Source organism: Chelonia mydas, chromosome 19, assembly GCF_015237465.2.
Source record: "Chelonia mydas isolate rCheMyd1 chromosome 19, rCheMyd1.pri.v2, whole genome shotgun sequence".
NCBI classification, from domain to species: Eukaryota; Metazoa; Chordata; order Testudines; family Cheloniidae; genus Chelonia; species Chelonia mydas.
Window position 1 is genome coordinate 1,947,940 of NC_051259.2, and position 24,712 is coordinate 1,972,651.

The 24,712-nt window shown below is 48.0% G+C and overlaps 1 protein-coding gene and 1 long non-coding RNA gene across 3 annotated transcripts in view; one reads left to right on the plus strand and one right to left on the minus strand.

Annotated features, from left to right (window-relative positions):
- Positions 1-24,712, plus strand: part of GRIK3 (glutamate ionotropic receptor kainate type subunit 3) — a 228,881-nt gene that overhangs the window by 74,077 nt on the left and 130,092 nt on the right. The gene's annotated exons all lie outside the window — the stretch shown is intronic.
- Positions 15,982-19,768, minus strand: LOC122463328. The gene is made up of 3 exons (XR_006286586.1): positions 19,538-19,768; positions 17,583-17,854; positions 15,982-17,159 (listed from the first exon to the last, which is right to left on the minus strand). It is a non-coding gene; the product is annotated as an uncharacterized LOC122463328 (long non-coding RNA).

Genomic DNA, 24,712 nt, shown 5'->3' on the forward strand with positions numbered 1-24,712 from the left:
TAAAGGCTGCCCAGTGTGTTTCAGTGGCATTAGTGATAATAATGGTGTTTGCGTTTTCCTTTCCCCTTTGCCATGGATGCATGAATTTTCTTTTATTTTCCATTGAAGCACTTTTCTGGCAGGTGGGGACTTTCTCTCTGGCATCTGTATGGCTCATTTTAGAGGAAGGTCTGGGAATACAGCAGCCAGCAATTCCCCCCGTGAGATTAGTTATGCTGTCAGGTCTCTATGGGCAGAGGATAACATCCCAAATCTTATGTTATCTCATAGCTTCTCTGGCAGGTGCCACTGCTCAAGCAAGCCTCCATCCTGCCTCCAGTGTCCAGTATTGTCTCCAACACATTACTGTTAAACTTTGCAGGTTTAAAATCACAGGCACATGGCTACAAATCCTAACAGAGGATGTGTGTACAGATTGGATAGTTGACATGTACACAAAGTTGTGCGTACGCATTCAGAGTATGTGGAGAGCGCAACCCAGGTAACCAAGAGCAGACCTGTGCTCAGAAATATCTGGTGAGACACAAGACCTCATGAGGGTTGCAAACAGGTGTCATGACCACCCTGCCCTTCCCATACTGGTGAGTGCGGGGCAGGGGGTTCCTAGTTACATCCTGGCTAGGGTTCTGATCCAAATCAGAACTTAAGCACTTGCTTAACTTTAAGCACCTGAGAAGTTCCAGTGACTTCCATGGGACTTCACGGTTGGAGGTCCTGGTATGAAAAAAGAATTACGTCAGTAGATACATGATGGCTACTATGGAACATCTAGTTTTGGTTCAAAATGTGTGCATGGGGAGAGAGGCTGACAATTTTCCCCATCAAAATAGATATTTTCAGAGGAAATATTTGTTTAGTTTTCATCAAAACAAAACAAAACCACACCCCTTGTTTGGAGAAAAAAATTAAAACAAAACCTCCTTGGTTTTCATTGAAACTTCATAGGAACAAAAGGTGTTTCCCAAGCAGCTGTAATAATGACCACCAACTATTTAATGCTCAAGTGAAACCAAACTCGCTTTCTGCCCCGATGCAAACATCCTTCGGGTCTCTCTTTTTTAAATATTCAAAGTAACACGCTCTCTTGAACGCCAGCCTGCACAGAACAAATCCTGAGCTCTGTTTACGTGGCACATTCGTCTCTGGAAATGGGTAATTCTGTGTATCCACGCAATAGGGATGACACTGGGAAAACATCCTTCCCCTGTGCTCTGCAACTGTACATGCCATGAGCCTCGGCTTTGACCTGGAGAGCCTGGGCCAGCCCCTCCACTTGTGTCAGATGGCCTCACTCCATTGGAGTCAACAGAGCTACACCAACCAGCTGAGGATCTGACATGCAGATGTTAAAGGGCGAGAGATATAGTTAAGTCATTGCTCATTCAGTCCTTTTTGATTCTTCCCTGGAATTTTCCAACGGCGTTTCTCCCTTCAGCTGTCCTTTCCTCCCTCCACTTCTCACTGTAGGTACTGGTTTTTTAGATGTGCATGTTTAATTAGGTTATAAATTCCACTCTGCTGTGTTCCAGAATGTTAGGTTTTGTATTTTTCTGTAGAACTGTATTTTCTTTCACGGGGTTAGAGATTTATTAGCTAATTTTCAGTTTTATGTTTCCCTTTTGGTGTGCAGTTTTGACTGTTTCCTGGTTATTTACCCAGAAGTCCCCCATTTTCCAATCTTTTTCTGTTTGAATTTGCTCAGGTCTCCTTTCTCTTCAGCAAATCAAGGTTTATTTTCCTCTCCCACTCTCTTTGGGACTTATCTTGGGAGTCATTCTTAGAGCTGCATTTCCGCTTTATGTGTAGCTTGCAGGTGTCTTTGTGGTTTCCATAATTAGACAATACCTTGTCATTGAGCTGTGTGATGTGATGATGATTTTATATCTGTATTTATCCCTCTGAACAATGCCTTCTGTGCCACAGAAATACTGAAGGTGGCACCAGTATGCTTCTTATAATACACTAGCACACAGTGTAATCACCTCTACCCTTCGTTCCAATCAGTAGATGAAGCTCCTTCAGATTATTAGAGAAACCATTAGAGCTCTGCCTTGGTGCATGGTGTTGTATCTATGTTTGGGAAATGGGAGGAGAGTGGAGATAAAGTCAACTTAGACTTAAATAACTTGTAACGTGGAGATTAAGCAGGTCCCTAATGCTGGGCCCGAAAACAGCTCTCATTAATCAGTGTGAGCAGCACATATGTAGCCATGGCATAAGTAGGACAAAAGCGACGCTGAAGTGGAGCTAAGGGTCCAGTTCCACTCTGGGGTATATTAGCCATCCAGATGGCTGAAGAAACCTTGACGTTTGGCTAGTTTACTTTGTGCAGCTGGTTGACTGACATCTGAAAAAATGTCATTAAGTAGAACTTTGCACTGTTCTACAAACTTCGATACAAAGAAATAGAGAATTGTTTCACTTTGGAGGGTATCTCTGTGTTAACCTCCAAACTTGTTATTTATTCTTTGTATTGCGGTAACACCATGGATCTGTCTACACAGTAACTAGACTCCCATGACTGGCCCCTGCCAGTCGACTCGGGCTCCTGGGGCTCAGGCTGGGGGCTCTTTCGCTGCTGTGTAGACATCTGGGCTCAGGCTAGAGCCAGTGCTCTAGGACCCTGCAGGGTGAGAGGGTCCCAGAGCTCGGGCTGGACCCTGAGCCCAGAAGTCTACACAGCAATGAAACAGCCCCCAGCCTGAACCCCATTAACTGAGTCGGCTGTCACGGGCCAGCCCCAGGTTTTTCTTTTCTGTGTAGACAGACCCCTAGAGGCCCCAACCAAGAGTGGGACCCTGTTGTGATGGGTGCTGGACAAATACAGTAAGAGACAGCCGTTTCCACAATGAACTTTCAGTCGAAAGAATAACCCAGGGAAATGGAGGGGAAAAGGAATCCCCATTTCACACACTGGGAACACAGAGAGATCGACTTACCCACGTCACAGGTGATAGCAGAGCTGAGGGTGGAACCCAGATTTCCAGAGTGACAGGTCATTGCTTTAACCACAGAAACATCCTTTCTTCCTCAGCACGTCTGGGCAATCATAGAATCCTAGACTATCAGGGTTGGAAGGGACCTCAGGAGGTCATCTAGTCCAACCCCCTGCTCAAAGCCGGACCAATCCCCAACTAAACCATCCCAGCCAGGGCTTTGTCAAGCCTGACCTTAAAAACTTCTAAGGAAGGAAATTCCACCACCTCCCTAGGTAATCTCTCAGCACCCTGTGGAGCCTGCGATTTAGTGACTAGCTGGAGGTGAAAAGTGGGAAATACTCAGCAGTTGCTCTTAGTTGCACAACACCCAGAAAGGAATTTGATGCACGTGTGAAAGTCTGAACCCAAATCTTTCAGTCTTTTCACAGAGCCGGCACTGCTGTGAAACATCTGCCAGCTGGCAAAGCATGCTGGGTAATCATATTTAAGTAGATATCAGGCCTAGACACCGTGGTGATGGACATTTTATAAATGCATTAGTTAGACAGACGGACAAGCCATCCCACTTAGGAGCAGCAGCACTTCCACAACAAAGAGCAACAAGCGCAAACAGGGGGGAGACTGTTTATGGCAGGGGAGCTGGTGTCTGAGCTGGGGATGCAAACTGAAAAGACTCATGCACAGCAACAGGGCAAAACACTCGTCCCAGGCGTCACCCCAGGCACCTCGAACGCTTCAGCCCTCAAGCCCTGATTTTTTTTTTTTAAGAAAGGGGCCTTTAATTTGCCCTCCCCTGTTTGTACTTGCAGATAATTGTAGGAGGTGATTTGTCAGGCATAAATGAAGATGCCGGAGATATATATGCAGTTGTGGTTGGGTACATGTCCTTGTTTCCCCTTCCAAAAGGAATACGCCCACAGCCACATGGAGGGACACAGGGGTTTAAATATCAGGCTCTTATGGCTGGTACTTGACTAACAATGTCTTGTAGCAGCCCTGTTAGTCTGTGTCCGCAAAAAGAACAGGAGGACTTGTGGCACCTTAGAGACTAACAAATTTATTTGAGCATAAGCTTTCGGGAGCTACAGCTCACTTCATCGGATGCATTCAGTGGAAAATACAGTGGGGAGATTATCAGTGGAAAATACAGAGGGGAGATTTATAATTTCCCCACTGTATTTTCCACTGAATGCATCCGATGAAGTGAGCTGTAGCTCACGAAAGCTTATGCTCAAATAAATTTGTTAGTCTCTAAGGTGCCACAAGTCCTCCTTTTCTTTTTGCTGACCTTTCCACATGCAGTTACTGTGTTTGTTTTCGGAAAGCCCTTTTTGTTATTGCACTGAAGGAAGCGCCGTCCTTCAATATTGTTTTAGCCAATTTATACAAATTGTGTCTCAGCGCAGACTGCAAAGGTCACCAGAAAACCTGGAGAGTTATTTGGTGCTTTAAGTAGATTCTAATGCATCTTTTGACACAGGGAAGAGACGACCTGAATGCCACATTATTAACTCAGAAAGAGGCTTTGTTTAATTAGCATCTGAGTACTTTTCCAAAAATTAGATTGGACATCTATACATATGCATATATATTGGGCGTGTGTAGATATACTCAGGCCCTCATTTATATGTCTTAGATTTGGAAAGATCTATTCTAAAATATTACATTTTCAGGGAATAAATAATTCACGTAAAATAGGCCTAACACTCTTGTTTGATTTTTCACAGAGAATGAGAGCTAAATGCTTGTATATTACCTGTTCACAGAACAAAGAGAAAAGGAGAAACGTGTGCCCGTTTCCACAGAAAGCTGATCTCACGGAGACAGCCCTTTTCCATCAGAAAAGCATTTTCACTCCTTTAGTTACTGTGAAACAAGCAACTTTCCTTTCCTTTGGCACAGTAGACACACTTTCTTGTGACTCCTTGGGTGTGGCAGCCCCACATTGAAACAGATCCAGAAAGCAGGACTCCAGTACGTAGAAGGGGAGAGGTCCTTCTCTTTGTTGGCTTATTAAGAAAACATTATTTCCATTAACAATCGGTGAGCATCAAGAGGAAGAAAGTCAGTTAGAAGAAGCATTCAAAAGTTCAGAACATCTGAATACAGTCCTCTCACTTTTATCTCCCCCCTTAGCTTCTTATACAGACCTCCTATTGGCTCCCCTGTGTTCCTCTAACTCCCATTTCTCCTGCTGGCTTAGGGGTTTGTACTGTCTTTACTTTTGACTTGCTCATTCACAAGATCCTTTGAAGAGCTCTTGAGCCATGGCTTCTTTTGGGTGTTGAGGAGACAACAAGCGACCTCATGCATACAGAGCGTGCTCGCCCTAATGTTGATTTATTACTGACTTGCTAGTGAGATACATTAAAAAAGGATAAAATGCTTCTTTGCATAGGCTCAAGTTTTCAAGCAGTGGGAGCCAAGAATGAATGAGCTTTGAGCATGGGAGAGAAAAGCAATATGTTGTATGTACACACACAGACACACACACTCAGACACTCGTGTCTTTCTGCAGGATGGCCTTAGAACTTCACACACACCACTACAAATCTATCTTCACTAACAAAAGTGTGAGCAAAAAAATCCCCATTTACAAGCAGTTTTCATGCAAATGCTGGAGCAAGGGGGAGTAGCAAAAAAAAAAAGCTGGTTTTGAAAAAGGAAAATTGTTTTGGTGAGAAAAGCTGATTCTACATCTAGTATAGTGAACTTTCACCAGGAACAAATTCACAAAGCAGCTGGTAGAACCCCTCTTCACACAAAGCCACCTTCACTAGTAGAAATGGTGAGATTTCATTCAGGATGAAATTCGTTAATTCACATGATTTGCTCCTAAATGCTGGTGGGATGGAATCTGGCACCTTCACATCCAACTCTTGCCAAGAGTGGATCAATCCATCCTTTAAAAAGATACTTATTATTAATTACATGCATTACTGTAGCAGCTAGAAGCTCAAATCATGGACCAAGACCCCACTGTGCTAGCTACAAACACATAACAAAGACAGTCCTTGCACCAAAAAGCTTGCAATCAGTGTTTAAAACTCAGTGGATACAGACAGACAGAAGGGGTAGCATAAAGAAACAATGACACAAAACAATTAGTCAACATGAGAGGCAGTGGTATCAGCACACCAGCTGCCTAATTTTGTCAAGTTTTGTGAAGGACATTGTCTAAGCACAAAGCCCTTCTGAAAAGTCATGTGACTGGATCTCTGCTACACTCCCCTACATTCATTTCCTCGGGTTGAGCTGGTTCTGAGTTCGGCACGTGGGGTTTGGGAATGTCTTTATTTAATTCCATTTCACTCTTGTCCTTGGTTCCAGTGGACTCGCTGCATTAGTGTGTCCATGGTAAGAAGGGTTTTTTAGTCACAAGACTACAGAGCAAGGGCGGCCATTAATCCAAAGGCAGGCCATTGTCAGTGGTGGTGCTGCAAGGTCTCTCTTCATATTCCTCTTGTATCTCACAAGGAAACAGTGGTGAAGGGGGTGAGGATTGGGGAATCCGTCTACACAACTTATGAATTTTCTGTGAGATGATGAACTCTGTGTGTGTATCTCTACCACGCTGAAGGTGCAGCCCTTAGGCTGCTCTGTTGTGCTTTCATCTCCACGCTGGACTGACATTTCAGGGGGAGTGATACAAGGCTGACAATAGAGGTTCGTTAACTTAGGATGGTCCTCTATTCTAATAGAAACACCCTAGATGATAGACTGGCTCTCCCCTCCCAAGAAAACTGGTTTGTAAGGGGAGAGGTCACCTGGTAGGAGTCTGGGATCATCAGATGAGGCTGGCAGAGGGACTGGACAGTTATAAAATGGCAGGAACTGATCTATTCATTGTCTTCAGCCATTATCACCAGCTCAAGCGGAGGGAAGCTGCTGCAGGAGCCTGATAAGGCAGCAGAGGAACCCTGCCTATCTGACCACAGATGGTCCCCCATGGACTCCCAAGGGATGGCTAAACCACAGTGAGGGGCACTGCATTCAGGCTATTTGTTGTTTTCCACTCTGTGTAGCTCTTTCTGCACTCTGTGTATTGAGTAAAGAGCAACAGTATTTTAGTAACCTGTGTAAAGTAACTGTATGTGTGATATATGTGACACCTGCCATATGCCCCTTGAAGAGAACCCAGAATACCCCCTTGGCTGGAGTTCTGGGAGATGGCCTGTTTAAGCTCTGGGAGGAGTCTGAGGGGTCAGGGGCTGGGGAATAGGTCATGTGGTTGCAGGTCTCAATGTGGAGGGTGCTGGACAGAGGATCTGCACCCTGAGAGTGTGCCTAGGGACCCCCAAGGCAATGACAATGCCTGGACTCTGTTCAGGCTCTGAAGGCTTAAAACAAGATCCAGCGACGGGATCCCCTCCCAGCAATCTGGTGAGCGTCCCGCAGGAGGGGCTTGTCCAGACCTGTGACAAAAGGCACCATCCCCTCTTCAAAGCTGAGCGGGACATCTGGTGAACAGAACTTTAACTGACCTTAGCTTGGAACTCACCTGCATTAAGCAATTATTTTAAATGAAAACCCCCTTCCCCACCTGCCAGGCATGTCCCCGTTTGAGACAGCTCAGTTGGAAAGCAGCTTCTGGCTAGCTCCCTCACCTGCGGACGCATTTCGATGAGGTGTCCAGCTGCTGCGGAGAGCTGCGCCTGATGGATCATGCCTCGGTGCTGAGGGAAGCAGAGCTGGTTGCACAGAGGGCGCAGCATCCATCTTTCAATTTGCCAGAATAAATAGTCATTATTGACCGTATTGTGCTTTATTTATTTCTTTGCACTGGCATTCCTGAATGGAGCAGCCTAAATCAAGTGGTGAATACAGGGTGCGAGCGATGCCCTGCCTTAACTCATCGGGGGAGCCAGCTGCAGGAATGGCATCTGTGCTATGCTGCCCACACGAGACAGGAAGGTGCATGGCAGGTGAGGGTGGGGGAATCTCAGCGTGGAGTGCACCTTAGTGAGACTCAAAAGAGGAGCAGCAGGCACCCTCCTAAGGCTGCAGTGTAGGCCCAGGGGTATGAGGCCTCCCCGGCTGCAGGGCTGTGGAGGATTAGCCAGTTATGGCAGGTCTAGGATGGCATCACGCTCTGCGGCTGCTGTGCCGATGTGCTGGGGAACGAGGGCCTTGGGGTGGGGGAAGGATTCATGCCCCTTCCTCCCCTTAGTGCACTGCAGAACTCAGATGTCCCGGGCAGGGATGGGTCACTCACCGCTGCAGCTGTAACCGGGGGCTGTATCCCAGATGACTGCTGGGCGACCCATTGGCAGACTGGCTCCTTGGCAGTACGCTGCAGGCAGCAAGGACTGTTTCAGAAAGCCGCGCACAAACAGTCTTTCTTTGGTGGTGCCCGATTCCCCTTGGAGTCCCGCCCTAGCCCCACCAGGGCTGGAGAGAGGTGGGCTCATGGGTAGGGCCTGGCCCTGGGAGCTGGAACATCTGGGCTCTCTCTGATCTACAGACTCCGTCCGTGGCCCGGGGAAGTTTCTGTGAGTCACCTGGAATGTTCGTTCTTAGCCTGCTGTAGATACCGGGCTGTGGGCAGCAGAGTGTCTGGCTAGCAGGGGAGGCGGGGGCTTGCAACAGGGCTCTGCTCCATGGCCCACAGCTGGCTGGAGGCAGCCCAGAAAGTGAGCCTGGCTGTCTCAGTGCATCTGGCCAGTCAATCTCCTGCAAAGCCCTGGCCGCTGCTTTAAACCTGCTTTCTTGGGGCAGCACCCGTGTGGGGTCGGGGGGGTGGGGGGTGGTGTGACAACCCTGATATCCTGCATGGGGAGTGGGTACAAAATGGACCAGTCTTCATGCCCCCCTGCTCCAGTGGGGTGAATCTGGCCGATAGGACTAGACAATTCGTGTTGATTGGCCTTTCTTTGCCGCCCATCACTACAATGTGGACCATGTTCCACGATTCAGTTTCACCAGATCCCAGCCCAGTGCAGCGTGCCATGTCACCACCTGGTGGCCACGCTTTTACGCATCCTCGGGTGCCCTACTGACAGAGCCCCTCGCCCAGCTATGGGAGTGCGAGGCACACTGCAGATTTAAAACGGGAACCGTCACTGTCCACCAGAGCCAAATGGGAGGTGTCCCCTGGATGAGACAGCAGGAGAAGGGTGGGAGAGAGTGAGTAGCCTGTCCCCATCTGGAGCCTCTTTTTAGCATCTGTTGCATGCTGCACTGAAATCCTCTTTGCTGCCTGCCTTTTTAGAGACCTCTTATGCTATTGCTCCCAAAGCAAATAAAACATGCTAGAAAACGGCCCAGGTAGCGTACAGCCCTAAGGGTCATTATGATGGTGTTTATTTTGAAATCAAGAGAGTCCATCAAAGTTGCCACATTGAGAGAAATGTGCCCCTTTGAAATCTGTGAATTAGAGAGAGGCCCTTCAATACTTTGATTAAAACAGGGTCATAATAGCACGTTCCTCTGTGGCAGGGATTGCTAGCCATTATGGGCCATTTGCTTAAAGACGGGTGAGTTAAGCCGCATGAATGAGCAATGCCTCCTATTGGCTGGACCCTCGGAGCGCTGGGCTTGTTGTGTACGCCGCTGTGTGCCACCAATATGTTCATACTCTTCCTCTTACAAAAAAATGGACACACAGCTATTATTTCCCTCCTCGAATGCAGAGCGGGAAGTGTTCGCACTTTCTGCCGTCGGTTCCCATACAAGAGATTAGCCATTTCATAGATTCCAGGGCCCGAGGGGACCACTGTGCTCATCGAGTGTGCCCTCCTGGATAACACAGGCCAGAGAAGTCCTCTGCAATGATGCTTGTTTTGCGAAAAGCTCGGCTCTCATTTAAACAGTTCAGCCTGCTAGGAGCAAAGTGCCCCCACCGTGCACACAGCGAACGCTGTAACTCTAGTGGTGGGGGGCACTGCTGCAGCTAACGCAGGTGAGGAGAGGTAAAGATGGCTGGTTAGCAGAAGGGGGGTCTGGCGATTAAGGCACCAGATGGGACTCAGGAGATCTGGGTTCCAATCCTGCCTCTGCCACACACTTGCTGTGAACTAATCTCTCTACTCCTGGTCGAGGTTCCCATATACCCAGCCCAGAATCCCATTCACCTTTTTGGCCTCAGGATCACACAGGGAGCTCATGTTCAGCTGATTATCCACCATGACCTCCAAATCTTTTCCGGAGTCACGGCTTCCCAAGACAGAGTCCCTCATCCTGTATGTATGGCTTGTATTCTTTGTTCCTAGATACATACATTTACACTGAGCCATATTAAAACACATAGTGTTTGCTTGTGCCCAGTTCACCAAGCTATCCAGATCACTCGGAATCAGTGACCTGTCCTCTTCACTACTTACCACGCCCCCGATTTTTGTGTCATCTGCAAACTTTAACAGGTGATGACTGGGCCAAGTCACAATCTTCCTGCACCTCAGTTTGCCATCTGTAAAATGGGGATAACAATCCTACATTTCTCCTTGTCCTTTTTGTTGTGTCTGTTCACACTGTAAGCTCTTCGGGGCAGGGACTTATGTATTTGCACAGCACCTTGCACAGCAGGGCCTTCGATCTTGGCTGTGATCTCTAGGCACTACTGTAATGCAGAAAGGTGATCACAGTGAGATGCCAAAACTGCCTGTGGGTAAGTTGGGTAAAAAGGTCACTTGGTGATTTCTGCTGCCGGTTCTGCTGTCCCAGTGGAATGTTAGTGGAGGGGCTCTCAGGGCTGAGGGAAGACAACCTGAACAAGGCGTCCAGAGAAGTGAGTGACGCTTGCAGCTGTACCCGCATCAACATTACCCAGCAACCTTCTCAAGCCAGCTGAGTGGGAAATTGCTAATTGGAAAATGGAATCTCCCCTGCTGCAGCATCTGTTTAAGATTCCAAGGGTGAGCAAGCGAATCCCCCAAGATGTTCACCCCTCTGTGACCTCAGCCGCTGTGTGGGTTCCTGCTCCAGCGGCTGCAGACACAAGGCTGGAACTCTGCATAATTGTCTCTGGACAGCTAGACGGGGGAGAACTAAGCAGTCAGGTGTTTGGAGGGAAAAAACTCAAGACCCCATTTCGGCTCAGCTCTGTGCACGTGCTTTGATGGTGCATTAACAAAGTTCAGCCAGATCACTGTGAGCTCAGAGAACCTCAGCAGGAATAAGCAGCTGAATGAGAGTTCAGCATGCTAATCCAGTTTAGGTTTCCATATTCATCTCTGATAGGATATTGGAATGTCCTAATTGCATTAAGGCTCAGCTACACAATGCAGGCAGGGTAGCGGTTGGACCGTGGGGCTTTTTGGTCTGACTGAGCCTGCCGTCTAGATAACACAACGTCTTCATTTCCATTATGCAGGAGTTCTTTTATATTGGAGAGCATTACTAAAGATTTGTTAGTTCAACATGAATGCTTTAGGAAGTGCCTCCCACATCTGAATACTCAATGCACGGCTTGAACGCGGCCACATTAATTCATGTTTATTATGGAAATAAGAACTTTTTTTTTATCGTATCGCTGAAAGGGATTATGGCAATTAAAAGCCTTTGAAGGGCGCATGAGAGCCTAGGGTCATGGTTACTGAATGCTTTTCGCGGTGGGGGGGTTGTGAATTATTTATTGCATCCAGGTCTGGGGTAGGAAGAGGAGGGAGCAAAGCGGGAGCCGTCATGCATCAGGATTCCAGCTGCGGCATTCAGCACTGCAGCTGCTTGGCAGATGCGTCAAGTAATGGCCAGCTAGGAGTGAGAGCCGTGGGGGGGTGATGGGAGCTGCTTGACAGAGCTCAGGTTCTGGGTGAGGAGAGCAGACCCATGCTATGTGAAAATAGGACATTGCATCATGGGATTGCATGGAACTAGACTGCAGTCCTGGCTCTGCTTTAACGTAGACCTGCTTCTAGCTCCGTGACAGGTAGGTTACATCAACGTGTACTTGCGTGCACATGGCTAGAGGGGCGGCAGGAGGCCTAAGGGAGTCAGAGTGAGCGCAAGGGGGTCTGACCTTGCACAGCCTTGGGCATCTCCTCTGGATCTCCGACTCTGGATTTCAGTTTGGATGAGCCTCCAAATACGAACATCTGACGCGTTTTCTGAAGCTGGTTATGGAAACAAGACACCGTTCTACCGACTCCTGGAGCCTGGCAGTGTGCTTATACCACCATCAAGTCGGCACTGAAAAAGCATCTATCAGCACAATATCTAGGTGCTGTAGAATATGTATCCCAATTCACCAGCCCACCAGCCTTGCTTCATCCTGATCCCTTTTAGCGCCCCATCTTCAGCAATACCCTTCAGAAGTGCATTCCATCCACTGATCCACCCATGCCCCTGGGATTTTCCAGTGCAGTCAGTGTTTTAGGCCTCTGTCAGACAAACTCACCAGTGGATGGAGCTGATGTTACGTGCTGTCCAGCTCCAAGTGTGCTGTTGTAGCTAAATAAATAAACAGGGCAAAGAGCCACAAGAGATAAGGTGACGGCAGGATTTGCAGGGCTGCATCTGGTTCCAGGCCACGTATCACCCAAGTGTTTGGAAACTGTATATTAAAAGAAAGTGAACTTTTCCAAGCCTCCAAACCAGTTTGATATGAGACCGAGAGAGCGAGCGCAGGTGTGCATGGGAATGGGTGCGCGGGCCTGCCTAGTTTGACTGCTGAGTGAAGGGTCTGCCTGCTCTTTGCTTTACACAGATGGGCTCCCCTTCTGGCTCATAAGCTCAGGTGCCTTCTGATTGCATCTCCTCCCCAAATGCCATCTCAGCTGCGCTGCTCACATCAAGCACAGCCCTCCCCTCCCCCACCATTTGGCCTCAAAAGTAAGACATGTCTGCAGAGCACTGATCCACTGGACGGAACGGCCAGCTAAAAATAACTGCGTGCACATTCTCCCTTGGCCAGGGCTGTCCTCGGGGGGCTGTGATAACTGAAAGCTTTTCCCACACAGCCAGGGGAAAGGCACCTGGAATGTCTTGCTGTGTACTCTTGAGTGTGGAGATATTTCTTCTCTCTCCCTCCCGCTGAATGTGTTAACACGGCACCAATTTTGTTCCCGGATTCCATTGCTGTTTTATCTGAGAAAAGCAATTATAGCTGAGAATCTCTCCACTTCGCTGCTCTTGTCATCCTGGAGAACACTTCCACTACATCTCTCCCCTGATCAAACAGCTGCAATCTGCTAACGAAGGTGCCCCAGCCCCTTGCAGCGAGCACACCTCTCCGCAGGCAGCTGGAGGGAACTCACGCACTCTCTTGCCCGCTACGCAGGCAGGATCACGGGAGAGGTGTTCAGATAATGCAGCGAGGAGAACCATGTCATTACTCAGGTGGATGGGACTAGTTTTCACAGTGGGCGTATTTCTCCTTTCCTCTGGAAAACAGGCCTGTGTGTGTCAGAAGCTCCCGCCCATATTCAGGAGTCGTGTGTAAAATTCAGAAACCCCAAAGAGTAACTTTGTGACTTTGTCCCCCAACAGTTCCATAGGTCAAGCGACTCCCTTGGGTGGTGAAATGCTGGTTCCATGTGTGCCCAGGCCCTCTCGCAAGACTTCCTCAGGGCCCCTCTCTGGCGAAAGAACGAACCATCTTCCAGCCCTTTCCTGGGTAGCAAAGGGCCACAGACGTGAACATCATTCCTTTTAAGGTCCAAAGGGACCACTTGGGTCATCTAATCTGACCTCGTGCACAACACGAGTCTGTATCTGTATTAGCTGCTCTGCCAGCTTTTCAGGGGTGCTTTCACCATATCTTTTCTTTTCTTTTTTAAATGTAAAATGAGGATTCCCCTCCCCCCCGTATTGATAAAGTGGGAGTTTTTTGTTTTGGGAAGTATCTCCAAACCTGCCTCAGTGGAAACCGGTGGGGCTAAGGCAGAAAGCCTTGCTAGTCTCACCCTGCACTGTACGTCTGGCAGAGCCCTCTCTGCAGCCTCACTAATTACCAGGGAGTTCTCCACTGCGATGATACACAAGATGAACACGAGTGGAGCAGGCTGCCTCATCAGAGCAGGGATCAGAGACACCCTGCACGTCAATGCCTCTGCAGCTGGCAATGGCGGTCGGGGGCGGTTCAGTGATACGGACACTGGCTGCGAGGAACTGCACGTTCTGCCTGTGGGTACCGCAGATCTAACAGGAAGATGCTGCTGGTTCTGATGGCTCATTAGCACAGGGGGAGAGAGAGGAGAGATCGGATCCAGATCAAGGATGCAGCAGAGAACTTGAGAGAGAATAGGAAACACTCCAGCAATTATCTCAGCTGTTTCCCTGCCTTGGGCTGCAGCTCTCTTGCCAGCCCAGACCTTCTGTCCAGCACCATTGCTCTTCCCGAAAAGCAAATACCTCGCTGGTAGCTACCCGAGAGAGTCAGCGGGCAGTGGAGCCCGCTGTTTTATTAATGGGCATGGTGGTGTGTGTGTGTGTGTGTGTGTGTCTGCTGTGTCCCAGTAATCCACGCACATTACGTTCGAGGATGCAAGTACCGTCCCCTACTCCCTCATGGTCAGCGCTGCCCAGGCACCCAGAGCCTACAGGGTATCTCCATGGAGACATGCTTAGAGCAGCATCTTTTATGCTGGAAGACATGAAGTGCCGGCAAGGGAGGAATCCGGGAGTAGGCACAGGGTGAGGATGACGAGGCCGCAAGGTGACCCAGCTTGGCAAGCAGCTAAAACAGGAAGCATTGGTCACTTCACAAGGCAGGGGATGAGAACGCACACCACAAAAGGAGACCTAAAAGAGAAGCTGATCGAAAGAGATGGAGCCTAGGATGGAGTTTAAGGGCCTAACTCTGCCCAGAACTCCCAGGGAATTCTGCAGGAATTTTGAGCCTGCAGATATTGCAAAGCTCCATGAGATTGCTAGGCTGTTCTTGTGCAGTGCAGTTGTAGCTGTGTCTGTTCCTATCCAGCATGGGGTCGTTCTCTGCTGGACATCTCTGAAATCCCCCTCGGCAGCGCGCCAGCACCAGGGATGAGCAGTGCAGGGGCCTGGGGCTGGGTCTCTGCATAGAAACAAGTTTCATTCTAGTGATGGGGAACTCCACCACTTCCCTTCGGAGGCTGCTGTCCCCGTCAAATCGCCCTTGTGGCTGACAAGGTTTCCCATCCTACGCAGGCATAAACAGGAGCAGATGCCTTCCAAATAGCGGGAGACAGTTGTCCTATCCATCTCGGAGCTGATCTCCAGTTTTATCTCCCTCATGGGCTGAAGGGGCCCAGGTAAGGCTCAGCACAGCTGCACATGCTGTTGGGTTCAGTCACTGTTGTGTCTGTTGTGTGTAGAGCACACGTCTGGCCATTTGAAACAGCCGCTGTGGGGAGGCCAAGCAGATGCTGTGACCGGATGACTGGAGACACTACCCTGGAAGGAAAGAGCCTGATTCTCACACTGCCTTGCAACTTGTGTCACATTTACAGCTGGCAGCGGGGGTGGGAACAGCTCCCAGATCACGATGGCGGAGCATGATGCCCAGCTTGCACAGGGAGAAGTGTAGGCCCGCTGCATGGCCAGAGCACTTGTTGTGCTGGGTGTCAAGATCTCAGCCTTTGCTCTGGGCGGGTGCTAGGAAGGACTGTTCAGAGAGAAGATGGTCTTGTGGTTAAAGTACTGAACCGGCTTGGGAGATCTGGATTCAATTCCCAGTTCCGCCATAGGCTCCCTAGGTGACCTGGGGCAAGTCCCTTCATCTCTCTTGCCCTCAGTTCCCCTGCCTGTCAGACAGATGATAATTCCCCTTTCCTTCCCCTCTTTGTCTGTCTTGTCTATTTATACTGTTGACTCTTCAGGGCAGGTGGTGTGTCCTTGTACGGACACACAGTGCCTGGCAATATGGGGCCCTGGTCTCTGTAGGAGGGCCATAAAGCAAATAAAAATAGGAACCATTCAGCCTGAGTACATAAAGAGGAAGCAAAGTGAGTGGGGAACTATCAGCTGCTCCCCATCTGGTGGCCATTTTCATGGCCTGATGGCAAGGGGCCAGCAAACATTGATTTAGAAGGCCTGTAGCTGACACCAAGCGTTTGCTTAGCTGGAGCGACTGTTTCTAAAGACCAGGCTTTTTGCTACAGCCTCAGAGCCACGAGGGAAGCTGCCCAAAATTAGATATTGTGGGGGAAATGATGGCTTTTTCCGTAAGCCTGGATCTGCCAACGTGCATGAAATATTGGTTAAATACTAATTGGATAACAATATATTCTTTATGCTGAGGAGGGCATGTCTTGTCAGTGGAAGTTAATCTACCATGGGTGTAATGATGAGCAATAGGCTTACTTAAACAGGGTTATGTATATTCATTGTCTTAATAAGGGATTTGGAAAATATGAGCCCAGGAGCAATCTGGAGAGTTGTAATTGAGGTCATTCCAGGCAGTGTTTTTACAAGTGATATTTAAAAAGTGAAATCATGACAGGGGCCACTTTTCCTGCAGGTTACTGCGTGAGATAGGCCCAGACCAAAGCCCATAGGCCTAAATACAGCCAGACTGGGGGAAGCTGAGATCTGAATCCAAGGTTCTGAGCCCATCTCTAGTGGCTGCCGCCCTATTCTCCCGCAGAGATCAGCCACTCCCAGTAAGACACCAGTGGCGAAGGCGAGGAAAAAGCAACCCCTGATGTTCCATGGGATGGTGTGACGGAAAGTGGGGGGGGAACCTGCACATAGAAATCTTAGATCTCACTTTATTTCTTGGGAGTGGGTTTTCTAGCATGTGCTTGAGGATCTGGCCGATTCAGGCGTGCACAGTTGCTGTGAAATATCACCCGGAATGGCAGCTTCTTCCCAGAATCCATTGCCAGCACGCAGCAAAGGGTTTACACTTTCTAATTCATTCTTGTAACTTCACTGTAAAGTTGGCTTAAACTCTCTTACGCAGCTAGGGATGGATTCCATGGAGAGCCTTTGGCGTTGTGCAGCGTCTGCACTGAAATCGCAGCACTCACAGTGTAACCAGAAGGAACTCTTATTGATTTTCAACACCAAAGTCAGATATTTTAATTATTATGGCCCTTAGATATTTGTATGAATTAGTGACTTTTTAATTAAATCAATTCATTGCAGGACACAGTACATTCGCTCCTTGGAGTGCCGCTGAGTTTTAATGCTAGTTTCCAAAGACTATTATTGAATGCTAGAAGTTTTCCAAATGGAAGCTGGCAGCTGGCCTGCAGTGTCGTCTGCTAATGCATTCTTGGGCTGCCACACAAATCTGCCTCAATCTTGAGCCGCAGCATCCCTTGCTCGTCCAGTCCTGGAGCCCCACATGCAAGTCTGGCCCTGGAGAACGTGTGCAGGAGAGAAGGTCACAAGGAGCAAGCCAAGCATACAAATTGCTCCCTCTTATTTCTCCATGGGACACATGCCACCCCGAAGGGAGTGGAGAGGAGCTGGGACCACAGCCCTGCGCTCCTCCTGGACTGTCCTGCTAGCTAGCCAGCCCGGCAATGGGATCATACCGCAAAATCCATACTTCCTGCAGCTCCAGGAATGGAGGAACCTCCTGGAGTCACCACCATTCCCGGAGCTCCCCCAGGGCCTGCGTCTCCACCCAGCCCCCCAAGCAAGTGCTTTTGAGGCACGATGGGGCCCAGCATCGCTAAGACCACGTTGTGACACACAGTCATATCAGTGCATCCGGCAAGGGGCACTTGCATGTCTGTCTCTAAGACAGCATCAATCCTCTTATCAATCGGTCCCAACCTTAGAGTATAACTGTTTGGCTTGGTTTGTTTTTCAAATCACTCCACGGCTCTAGAGCTGGATCAAACCTCCTCCCGCAGATCTCAGTCCCCCAGACCCATTGTTCTTGGCCAGGAATAAGGCATATTCAAAAGGTGTCTGGTGCATTCGATGCAACCTTCTGAATGGCTGTAATTCACGTTCTCCATCATTGGCTGCTCCACTGCTCTTATCCAATAGAGGTTCCCAATGAGCACCAATAGGAGATGCGAACAACGCCTTTCATAGGTAGCCTTGAAATATATTGAACTGTTATTACTAGTGTTGAGGACAAAGCAACATATAAACCAGATGCTTGGAGTGATATCAGTCTGTATTGCTGTAATATTCTCTACATATTCTCTACTGTCCGCTTTCAGAGGGGCAAGTTTGCTTTCAGAAGGACTGTTCCTTCATCTACTCATTTCTTGCATGGCTCTTTGTAGCTGAAGGCATTGCTAGAAATCACCTCTAATAAACTTGCCCTCTCTCCTAACTCAGAAGATGCCTTGGAGCTATTGTCCTCAGATGCAGAGCTGTGATCTTTACCCCATTGTTAAATCAGCTGGTCTATGGGACTTTTGCCTTATCTACTAACTGAGGAATTACCTCTGCAGGACTTACCAGGGAGGAAGGCTTTCTGTTTAAGGCAGTGGGCTGGGACTCAGGAGGTCTGGGTTCACTTTCCAGTTTTACCACAGACTTTCTTGAGAAAACACATTTCCTCTCTCTGTGCCCCAGTCCCCACATCTGTTAAATGCCAGTAATAGCACTTGTCTGTCCTGTACACGATCACTTGGGTGGAAACTGCCTTAGCATCTGTACGTACAGCCCCCTGCACAATGCGGCCTTGATCTCAGTAGGACCACCCAGGGCTATTGTAGCGCAGACAGCAAAAGGCTGTACACATCGCCAGGTTCTCCCTGTGGTCTGTGGACTTTTCTCTAAATCCTCTAGGAATGCGTGATCAACAAGGGTAAAATTCACAAGTGCATATTAAGAGCCATGGAAGCCCCACCCCCGATTTGGGGGTACTATACGGTAGACCTAGAATCCACACGAGCTGTGCAGAGCCCAGCAGCACCTATTCTAGCGTAGGCACCGTAGGGTTAGCCACTGAAGAGCAACCCCATATCCTGCCCATGGATTAGGGGAGAGGTCCTGCCCCACATAACCTAGTGTGGGTTACTCACACCCAGCCCATTTGTTCAAGCTGTCTGTGTACGTCACAAGGAGGAGGGTGATTTTCAGCCCAGATTCCTGGATTTAGAAGGAAGATGGTAAAGAGAGGAGGTTTCCCCCCTTTTCGCTCCTATCCAGAGCCCGGGGTTCTAGGTAGAACAAACTGGATGCAGCTGTGTTCGCAGCCCCTTTCATGACCACTAGCCACAAGTACTCCACCAGCTGAGCTTCACAAGTTTCAGAGGAGCAGCCGTTTTGTTAGTCTGTATCTGCAAAAAGAAAAGGAGGACGTGTGGCACCTTAGAGACTAACCAATTTATTTGAGCATAAGCTTTCGTGAGCTACAGCTCACTTCATCAGATGCATCCACGAAAGCTTATGCTCAAATAAATTTGTTAGTCTCTAAGGTGCCACACGTCCTCCTGTTCTTTGAGCTTCACAAGTAGTTGTGAGAGGTATATGTTTAGCTGCAGTTTACACCAGGGAGAGTTTCAAATTGTTTGTTGGATGGCAACATTCTCAGTTTGCAACTCCCACTTCACCCCATACTGTGTAGCTATCACACTGCGGGTACAGACAAAGACACAAAGTGCAAAGGAAATCAGGAGTCAATTAAAAAAATAGAAAATAAGGGACTAATTGAAGATCCCATAGGAAACAGATTTTACAAAATCCTGGTAGCAGCTTTTGAAACAACGAACAATCCTTTCTAAACATGTCTCTTTACGGTAAATAGGCTTCAGACAGAAACTTACCAGCTCTAGATCTTACTTTGGGCTGAATTCTTAACCCGTGATGCGCCTCTGAAACTGGCATAGGCTCCCCTTGCTGACATGAGCATAAACTCTTGAACTGAATTAAATTCCAATCTACATCAAGCTTCAGAGCTGTACCACATTCCCAGCCAGAAATATACTTCTGAGCTGAGCTATGTTAACCCCTCCAAATGGGTGTCTCAGAGCTAGAGCAGACTTCCATCTACACTGAGCTCCCAAAGCAGAGTAGGATATGGGGGCCTAGAGGCCAGTTTTATAGTCCCCTAGCACCAGCCCTAATAGTTTCTGGCCACTCAGCCCCCTCCACCTGATCATTAGTGGACTCACACAGCCAGCCCCAAGGAGTGCCGCACCTCCCAGCCCAGCAGCTGGGAGGAGGAAAAGAGAAACCAGCTCTGCAGCGTATGCTGCAATGGGGCTTTACCTTCTAATCTCTCCTGGAGGGTCAGAATTTTGAAGTTTCCTCAGATTTCAGTGTGTGAGGGACCAGAGTTCAGTTCATTGCTGGAGGTGAGATTCCTGCATCTAAATCCTAAGTGATTGAGAGATGGATCACACTGTAGAACCACTTACATTGGATTTGAATCTATTAATAAGGTTCCCCACTTGGTCTCCCCAGTAATTGGAAAGGTGCTGGAGATTTCCAACTCTTTGAGTTGCCAAACTAGTAATTTACCCACGTTATTTCCTGACTGGTACTTAGTTTGCTTTACTCATAATAGAATGAATGTGCAGCTTCATGAGCACGTCTTGTGTTCAATTCATATGTAAATGTCGTCAGTTCCATCAGCTTAACATTAGCGATCACGCCTCAGAACAGGAGGGTTTTTTCTTTAAACCCACGTGTAGTCATGGTTAGTCACTCACTCACCTCCTTTCCAAAACGGGGTAGTGGGGCTGAAATGGGGACGGTGCCCTCTAACCTACCCTTCACCTGCCTCCGACTCAGATGTGTGCAGAGCAACTGGCTGCTCAGACACCTGGGAGGATGGTTTTTTCCCTGTCTCAGTTCTCCAGAGCTTGCTGCCCCACTGCAAACCTTGCTGTAGACAGTAGCATAGTAAGCTAGAAATAGGTTTCTCAGCCTTTAGGGAGGTGTAAGCTCCCAGGTCCCTTTCTGAAGTAGGCTCAGCTCTTCACTCCATTAACAAAGTCTGGACTCTTCACTAGAGCCACACGCAATTTCTAACCCCTTTGTTTCTCCCCCTCTCTTGCACTGTCCTTATGTGATTCATTAATTCCCTGTGAAAGTCACCTTCCCCCTCCCCGTGCATTGGGCCAGCACAAGGGCTAGGTCACGGTGATGGTCCATGTGAGCCTCATTTTAAGGCTATCACTGATGCACTGGGATGGATTTCACCCTTAGCGAATAGTCAATCTTACAGATAACAGTCTCCCTTCCATTATTAGCCAGACCCAACAGAGAGAGAGAGAGCGCGAGCGAGCCTGATCCAACCTCAGTGAACTCTTGTGGTGTTTAGATGCTGCTTGTAAGGGTGCCGCAGCAGCTTGGTAAAGAGGTTTCTACTTTAAGAATAAAGTTCTGTGGAAGGTTGTTATTACCTTGCCTGGTTGCTGCAACAACTCTGTGTGTCTTTCTACTCACAAACAACATGGGCCAAATCCCAGCCTTGTTTCCATAGGGGCAAGTCCCTGTGCAGGGTTGCTCAGGTGTGAATGAGTGAACACTAAGGCCTAAAATCAGGACTCCTTGCAGCCAAAAATCAAGCCTACAGCTGTGGCAAACCATCAACTTGTCCACTGCAGCTGCCTCCTTGCATGCAGCTTTCATTTCCTCATCTCTTCCCTCCCCTTTCCATCGGGGCCTGGAAGGCTCCTCATGGGAGCTGTGCTAGAGGCATGAAATGGGGCCAGCAGGGAGGCAGACAGGACTAGCAGGTCTGCAAAGCACCTGAAAGAATGATTCATGAACTGGGTAAATTGTTCATCAGTGTGAATAAGACCCTGTCTTACTGCCAAGGTCACTAAGACCCAAGGAGACTTGTGCATTGTTACAGCTCCCTGGGAGTTGCTCTCTCAAGTGTCACATTTTTACAAGAGATCAGAATGTTTTTAAGGGAAGAACTTGCTCATCTGGGTCAACTCCTCTTTCAGTTTTATGTTGCCTTTGCTTTGAACATGGGCATCTTCCAGTGCTTTCCTGCCTGCTGCTTTCTCTGGGTTTAGCAGAGTCCCATCTCCATAGGGCCCTGGAAATTTTGGCTTCTTACTCTAATTTGTCATTTTTCCAAATTTTCTGCTTTTTTTTTTTTAATTGTCAGTTTTAGGGTGGGGGAACCCCCTGGTGTAACTATGCTGAGCAGTCCAAATGAGCAAGGCAGGGGGGGCTGAAGACATTTTTTTCCTTACCAGTTTCCACTGAAAACTTTTGAAAATAGGCAGGATTCTCTAGTGCCTAGCCAGACTCTCAGTGAGATGGGTTGGCAAAAAAATGAAGTTTTATAAAAAGTGGCTATATTTTGATGAAAAATGGTATTCGTTGAAAAAGTCAAGCCCCTTTTCTCGGGGGTTTCATCTCCCAAGGCTGGATTGTCCTTGGCCACGCTGGCAGGATGAAGCTCCACCTGCCTTCCCTGCTCAGACTCTTGCTTTGGCTATGATGGGGAGAGCAGGGGCTGCTCACCCTGTACTGCTGCTAGCCCCATAAACGTTTGTGCGTCCTCACGGCATTCACAGCATGTTCTCCCCCTTTGTGTGCTTGGCATGGCTGCCTCATTCATCTGGCATGTTTTCCCCCTTTTGCACATGTACCCGCACCCCAGATTCTAGGATGGCACCGCGCCCTTTTAACTCCACCAGAATGGAAGATAAGGAGGCTAAAGTAGGGCTCTAAATCTCCCAATTATGTCTTTCACCTGCCCCTTAGCAGCAGCAGCACAGAGCAATTTAATCACTGACCCAGCACCGGGTATTGGAGTCTACACCCCTCGGCCCATTGAAACCTCTTGAAATCTATTACAGACCTTTGATCTTTTCCTACATAAAGGGCATTCTGGAGAGATTTCAGAGAGAGTGGATAGCATTAAACAGAAACAAATTTTCCATGGGGCTTTCTTTTCTCTCTCTCTTTCTTTCCTTTTTAAAGAAACCTTCATGTGACAATAAGAACACTTATAAAAAAGGCCTAACCAGGCTGAGTTTTGGGGTCATTAGCTCTTGAGTGGAATTCATTGTATTCATTTTATAAACGGTGAAACAGAGCCAGCTTGAAAATTCAGCATCTATTAAGAGCAAATTCAAAGCATGTGGCATCAAAATCACATAAAGCTGAACTGTGAAATATTTAGGGCAGATGATGAACAGCATGTCATAATATTTGTTGAATTGCATTTGCTATTTGATGCATCGTCTCACTTAAAGCCCTGACTTTTGCAGGCAGCAACAGAAGAATAAAAAACAAATCAGTTGACTGCCAGTATTTGGTTATGAGTGCGTGATTTAATTTAGACTTCATAAAACTAATATTGCACGCTAAATACCAGGTGTATATTAATTTTAATTAACGGAGGTTTAGCAATGCATAATTAACAGGCATTCAGTTCACATACAATAATTCTAATTTAATGTAGGTAGAATCCTTATTTGCACTCCATTTGAATTTTCACGCATGGCATCGTTTTATTTTATTGCCATTCGGGGTCATACCTGGGAAGTAGCTCTCTTTGGAATTTGAGTGCTCGTGAATGGTATGGAAGGCTGCAGCTTTTTGTTCACGTAGGAAAACTTCACCCATGGGCAGAAGGCTGGCACAAGGGCACGAGACTTCCATTATGTCTACACCTCTGGCAGAGTGTAGAGTACATAAACGGCCTGCCCCCCCGACCCCCTAAATAGCAGTTTAGATAGTGAAACACTGCTTAGGCGAGAGGAGTAAAGACAGGCCTGAACCTTAGGGTGTGCACCCAAGCACCGCCTCCCAAGTCTACGCCGCTATTTTTAGCACAGCGGTGTCCTGCTGCCAGAGTTGTTCTTCACCACGGTGAAAGGCCCCGACCCCCGGGAGCTGCTGGCGGTTTTCCCGGAGGCCTCTCCGCTGCCAGAGCCTTTCAAAGCCATGTGCGGCTAGCCACACTCTGCACACAGTCGCCAGTGTATACAAGGGCTGAGTCGCAAACGGGCTGGTACAAACTTAAATGGGGTTCAGTCACACACAGCCCTTGGGCTGGCTCCGCTCCGGGAGAGCAGGGAGAGAAGAGGCCGTGGCAGTGGAAGGTTCTCCAACACCTCGTCCCTTTGCTAATCTGTCTCCATCCAAACGGGGGTGGGGGCAGGTGCCGTCACTAACGGTGAGAGAGCTGTTCGTTCCCAACGTCCATTCGGACCTTGCCTTCTCTGCTTGTGCTACTAACAAGGCTGTTGGTTACTGACAGTTGCTGGGGATGTAGGCACTATATGGGATTGGACTGGGATGATATCAACATGGTGTCACAGGCTTACACAAACAACGACCAGAGGGTTACCACCTTTGGTCATTTCCATTCCAGGCTCGATCTGAGCATGTGAAAAGCTATATATCACTCCTAGACCTCAGTCAGTTCCCTGGCAATGCTTTCTTCCCCCCCTTCCTGACTCCATACATTTGGTGTTAGAGCTGATCAAGAAGTGAAAAACAACTTTCACCAGCAATGGTGGCATCTCAAAGGGTTCCAGACTGATCCATTTCTTTTCAAAATTTGTATTGAGAACTTTCTTAAAAGTTTATATAAAATGTTTGTTTATTGAACACCTGGCTTTTGGCAAACAAACTAGGAAACAAAAATGTTTACTAACTATTTTGACAACATTTGGTGTTTTCAATACACATTTTGATTTAAATTAATACAAATATTTTCTAAATAAGTCCATTTTTTATAGAAAAGATAGTCTGAAAAAGTTGCACAGCTACCTCGGCAGAAGTGAGAGGAGAATCGGACCCATAATGTAGAGGGGTTGGCGGCCAGAGTGCAGTGGCCTGTGCTTAAAACCACTGCAGGTGTGCAATTTAATGGCCATGTTAATCGGACCGCAGCAGGTGTACGGGGAAATCTAGTGCTAAAGTTGAGCTTTGTAACCCACAATAAAGAGAAATACAAAGTACTTTTACTATGCTGCCGTCTTTGTTACAAGCCCGGTCAATCACGCACATGAGCCTGG